General features: G+C 35.8%; 1 pseudogene; it reads right to left on the reverse strand.

The window, feature by feature from the left end:
* Window positions 1-611: 611 nt before the first annotated feature.
* LOC111785229 (GDSL esterase/lipase At2g30310 pseudogene) lies at window positions 612-1906 on the reverse strand (annotated as a pseudogene).
* Between the last annotated feature and the right edge of the window lie 4011 nt (window positions 1907-5917).

Raw genomic sequence — 5917 nt, forward strand, 5'->3', positions numbered from 1 at the left:
ATTCACATTATCATGTTAGTTGAATAATACGGTGAATTATGATTATTTTATTTATAAAATATTTTTTAGATCTCGCATTTAATATCCTCCTACCATATGATAATTTGTAATACATAATGATTTTTATATACCATCAAATCTATATAGGTTAATAATGATTTGTATTGTAAGTACAGTTTCTAATTTAAATTGAAATGTACAATAGTTCAATACCATAGATATTTCTTTTTTATATTAAAAAAGAATATGTCGCTTTCTGCCTCTAAATATTTATTATATTTATTATTTGGTACCTATACAATTTTTTTTTTTTTTTCATTGTAGGATCAAATGTAAAAATCTTTTATTATACCTTTATAAGTTGCTTAAGAGTATTTGTCATTCTCAAATAAATAAATAAAAATAAAACGAGATTTTGCTTGGAAATACACTATTTGTGTCCATTTGATCGTTATAAATACATTTACAGACTATAGTCTTCGTTGTTAACTAGAGAAAGAAAAAAAAAAAAAAGTATTACGAAAGTAGTCTAGACAAGTTTCATTTTAAAATCGGCTAACACTGAAGCCTTAGAGTTAGAACCCGAAACTATTCAATTTTGATTTAGGTGATTAAAGAAATTGCTTGAGAAATAATTCAGTCATGAATTTGTAAGCTGCTTCGGTCGGATGGACGCTATCCCAAAACAGGTATTTTGATGAATCTTCACATGTTGGGGTTAATGCATTACATAGAGGCGCTACTTCTGCCAATCCAGTTCCACAACAACCTGTGTTCGTATGCTCAAAACCTGTGCGACCAAAAGCCCATGCAAAACTTAGTTGAAAATGATTCTCAGAACTCGATTTCTCTAAAATATGTACGACCTTAGATCATATAAGTTGATAAAGGTTTCTATTTTGATGGGCACCGACTTACCATACTTGTGAGGATTATTGACCATGTCGATGAGAGGGGTGTAAATGTCAGCGTACAATATTGTGCTTCCATGTAGTTGCGATTGTAGATTGCCCAACAACTTTGAAAGCTTCTGATTATAGGATATGGAGTCCGAGTTTTGATCTTCCAAACATATTCGCTTTAGAGGAGGTTGAAACGATATAGTCTCTTGAATGGGAAGACAACCAATAGGAGGGAGGCCAGCAACCACTATATTGCGACATCCAAGCTCGTAAATTTCCTGTTTAGTATGTTAGAGTTCATAAGCTTATGTGAATGAATTTGGATTATAAATATTGATGAGGTTTAATAGTGTGCATATGGTTTAATTTACCTCGATGAAGCTTTGTAGTCTATCTTGGATGAAATCTTGGTAACCGCTAATATTGTATTGTAGTTTCCTTACCGGAAGGTCGTAGAAATTTTTGGTAAAGTCATTAGTTCCTGCACTAAGAATAACTAAAGCACTACCAATAATCTTCTTACTTTCATCTACACCTACAATCTCGGTAAGTCTTTGAATATAATTCTTGAACATATCAACTTGCATCATCATAGGAATAACTTTGTATGTCATAGTAGTTAGATCATCAAACCCTGAGCCGGCTGATGCAAAACTAACTCCCGTTTTCACGTCATCATTTGACAATTTTGGATCCAAAAATGGAGGAACAAGCTCCTTTATGCCCAACCTAGAAGCCACCATGTCCGGAATGAGTTTTCCATTACTGAACCTTCCAGTAGCAATATGACCGGGAAAATCTTTGCCATAAGGAGAGTAATTAGCCTTTATAATGGTGGGAATGAAGTTGTTATTTCCCGTATCTACCGTAGAATCACCGAAAATAAGAATGGCAGGAAAAGATCCAAATTTTTTTAGATCAGAAGCACTGCACAATTTGCTTGTACATAATGACCAAACTATGTGGAGCGATAGAGCAGCAATGAGATAATTCACTTGTGCCATTGTCGGTGTTATTCAAGTCGTTTTTGATATCATCTTTGTCGATTGGTGTATGTATTAATAGGATTTGAAAGATAATAAAAGTAAGCTCTTTATGGTTTCAACATGGAGTTATTTAGTTGTGAGCAATTTAAGGCCATTGAATGCTGTATAGTTTGAAATGGTTCATTTAGTTTATTTGTCCTTTATTTTTTCTATAAAAAAAATACAGTTTATTTGTTAATTTATATAGTTGAGATCAAGGTAGAGAAGTTATTGAGTATCAAACTCAAAGGGGTATCAACTATAGACGGTAAGGTCGTTAATCTCAAAATATAATATACAACAATCAATGAGATGCTATGACTAACATGTAGTAGATTCAGTTAGACGAAGAGTTCAAATGCATCAAGGTGGACAAGAAGGTGTTTTGGGTTAGGGTAAAATGAAATTTGTATTTTTTAAAGCGAATACTAATATTTTCTTTTTTACACATAGCGTCGTCCAAATGCAAAAGACGTGTAGAACAAATCATATCGGCCAGCCCTTTTTTATGCGCCGCTTTACCCTGAAAGTTCATCCCTTTTTTCTTCAATCAAGACTGAGTTACTAAACCTACTAACAGCAATTCCAGGATACCTTTCTTTTTGCAAACTCCCTATCGAAAGTGTCCATTAAGACAGGAATATGACTTGAAAAGAAATAAAATGACTCATTGCATTTTCTTGGGTTATAGTCCCCCTCGTAAAAGGTTTTGTTGTCTTGATCCAACCACCACTAGGCTATATATCACCGGTCACATTCAATTCGATGAAGCTCATTTTTCTGCTGTCCCTAGGTCTCTTTCCTCTTTTCATATTTCAAATTTCTTGGAGCCGCATCTTTTACAATATTGATCTCCTACCCCTTCTTCACTGCACATTCCTCCATCTAGCTCATCTCCATGTGATATTTGTTATGACCTTGTGGATTAGTATGTGCAAATTGATACTTCTCTTGCAGGTTCCTCTTTGTCACCCTCGGCTTATGATTCGCCCCCTATTGAACTTGCTACTGATTCTTCATCTTCTTTGGGTTTTGATCCTACGATCACACGAGCAAAAGTTTATATTTTCAAAACTCGTCATCCAACAATTTGGACTTCTTTTTGCTCTTCTTGCATACATTGAGCCAAGAAAATTCATATCTACTGCTAAGAATTGTGTTTGGATTGCTGCCATGGATGAGAAAATTCGAGCTTTACAATAAACGACACTTAGATTTTTGTTCTTCGCCCGCGCAACACGTGGGCTCTAAATGGGTGTTTAACACTAACTATTTGCTCGATGAATCTATTGAGCATTTCAAGACTCGTCTTGTTGCCAAAAGTTATACTTAGTTTTTTGTCTCAAATACACTCACACTTTCACCCCTGTTGTTAAAGCTACTACTATCGGCGGTCGTTGTGATGCCCTTAACCCTTCTTACCCGATTTAACCTTTCTATAACACCGAGGTTACGAAGGTACAAGCCTTCTTAGAAAAAGGAAAAGAAAAGAGGGGCTAGGATTTTTGAAAGAGGAAGCTGAAAAGTGAGATTCAAACTCAAATTTGCGGAGTTCAGGACGGTTTTTGGTCGAGAATCCTTCACGGAAGTGGCTCAAAACATGATTCTTCATAGGTCTAAACTTTTGAACTACCGAAATCGATTAATAATTGAGGAAGAACCCAAGATATGATTTATGAATTTAAGGATAGTATTTATGTTTAAATTATGACTTTTAGGTGATTGTTTATCATACCGACCAAATCTTGTGAAGAGATCCCAAAGAGAAAATGCTTGAATCCAAAAATGGTAAGAATTAAGAAACACCCTTATTTTGAATTTTGAATGAGATTATTTTTTCCACCCTTGATTAAATTGCATGTTTGATTTCGCTGTTAGAAGATGTTTAAACCTTATTTTAACTCTGTTTTCACCCTATTTGCACTATTTATGAATATTGAAGTTAATGACAAATTTTAAAGTTAAAACCAACTTTAGATATTTTTTGCTTGAACAATTCATGATATACCCAGAGTAATAGGATTATTTTAAAAGAAAAATAGGTCCATTACAATGGATGTTAATGGGACTATATGGTGGCAGCTACTTTGTGGTGGGCGTGGTGGTGGTGAGGGCTTGGGGCACCTTCTTTGTGGTGGGCGTGGTGGGCGTGGTGGGCATGGTGGGCATGGTCGGGGTGGTGGGGGTGGTGGGCGTGGTGGGCATGGTGGGCATGGTCGGGGTGGTGGGGGTGGTGGGGGTGGCTTGGAGCAGCTACATGATGGTGGCCGTGGTGGTGGTGGTGAGGGCTTGATGCAGCTACTTGGTGGTGACTGCCATGATGAGTTGGTGCAACAACAGGGTTGCCATGAGATTCAACAGATTCGATGACATTGAACTTGGACTGCGTAGGCAGGTGGTGGTGATGAGGGCTTGGAGCAGCCACATGATGGTGGCCATGGTGGTGGTGGTGGTGAGGGCTTGGAGCAGCTACATGGTGGTGGCCATGGCGGTGGTGGTGAGGGCTTGATGCACCGTGACTATCATGATGAGTTGGTGCAACAACAGGGTTGCCATGAGATTCGGCAGATTCGATGACATTGATCTTGGACTGCGCAGGCGCATGGTGGTGATGATGGTGGTGGCGGCGATGATGATGATGATGCGGGCCTGGAGCGGCTGCTTTGTGGTGGCTGTCGTGGTGAGTTGGTGCAGGAGCTAGGCTTTCATGAGATTCAGTAGCTTCAAACACATTGAAACTACAATAGAAAAGAAACAAAAGCACACAAACACTTGTTTTAAGAGAAGCCATTTGAATATGATATGAACTTCCAAGCTTGAAGTGTCATATATAGATATATATATACATATATAAAGGTTGATAATGAATTGAAAAACATTCTAAATTGAGAGTATACTATATAATTAAGTAAAAGTTGAATAGTCTTGTCTAGAAGATCGTGTCAGTCAATTTAACTCGATTTTCATCTATATTTGGATTTTAAAATAAAGAACCAAACTCACGTTCCACATATGAATTCAACAAATTTCTTAATTAAAGTTTTATATTTAATTTAAAATGTCAGTTTAAGAATTTGATTCGGGAATGTTTTGGTCCAACAAATTAAATAGAAAAATATTAAGAACCAAAGGTGGAAAGAGAAAAGGTTGTGTGGAATAATCTTTGATTTCTCTATTTTTTTTCTAATAAAATAATAATGTATAGACTTAAAGATCCATAATAAAATTTTAAAACAATATAGTAATCAACAAGGAAAAATGACTAAAATATGGAAGAGAATATGCACGACTAAAGTACGAGTGAGACAATATGGATGAGTATGTTATGCATGATTTAAGAAATTACCAATATGTCCCTATGATGAGATTTGTGATGAATGTTGTTTTATATGCTTTCCACTGATTTCAATCGTGTTAGAAAGGATGATGGGCTATTGCGATATGTGCTTTAGGTGATTGATGGATGGTATCTCCCCGTTGAACTTGTTTGCTTGTATGTGAGCATGATACACTAGGTGTTAGCTTCAGGTGTTGGATTGTGTGTTCTCACTGTGGAGTGTGTTTATCTGCATAGAGCTAGGGCGTTAGAGTTAGGTTGGCTAGACGATGACCTAGGTTAGGTTGTTTTCAGTAGACTGAGCACTTTAGGGTCGTGAGTGTCGGTAGAGGTTCTAGTTCCTTGTAATAGCCAAAAAAAAAAAAAAAAAAAGAAAAAAAAAAGAAAAAAAAAAAGTCATAAATAATGAAATAAATAAAGAAACGAGGAAGAAGGGGTAGAATAACTTGAAACCAGGGATCCATTAGAAATTTGTAATACATGCTAACAAAATTAGAAGGCAATCCAGTAAATCGTGATAAAAAAAAATGAAGATTCAGTAATTACAAACCACAAACTAAATATTAGAGAGAATTATAAATATAGAGAGCAGTAAAGTTTTTTTTTTTAATACAACAGTAACCAAGTAAAATAAGATTTTTAATAAAAATATA

The sequence above is a fragment of the Cucurbita pepo genome, chromosome 5, assembly GCF_057944985.1.
Source record: "Cucurbita pepo subsp. pepo isolate OVF chromosome 5, ASM5794498v1, whole genome shotgun sequence".
Taxonomy (NCBI): Eukaryota; Viridiplantae; Streptophyta; class Magnoliopsida; order Cucurbitales; family Cucurbitaceae; genus Cucurbita; species Cucurbita pepo.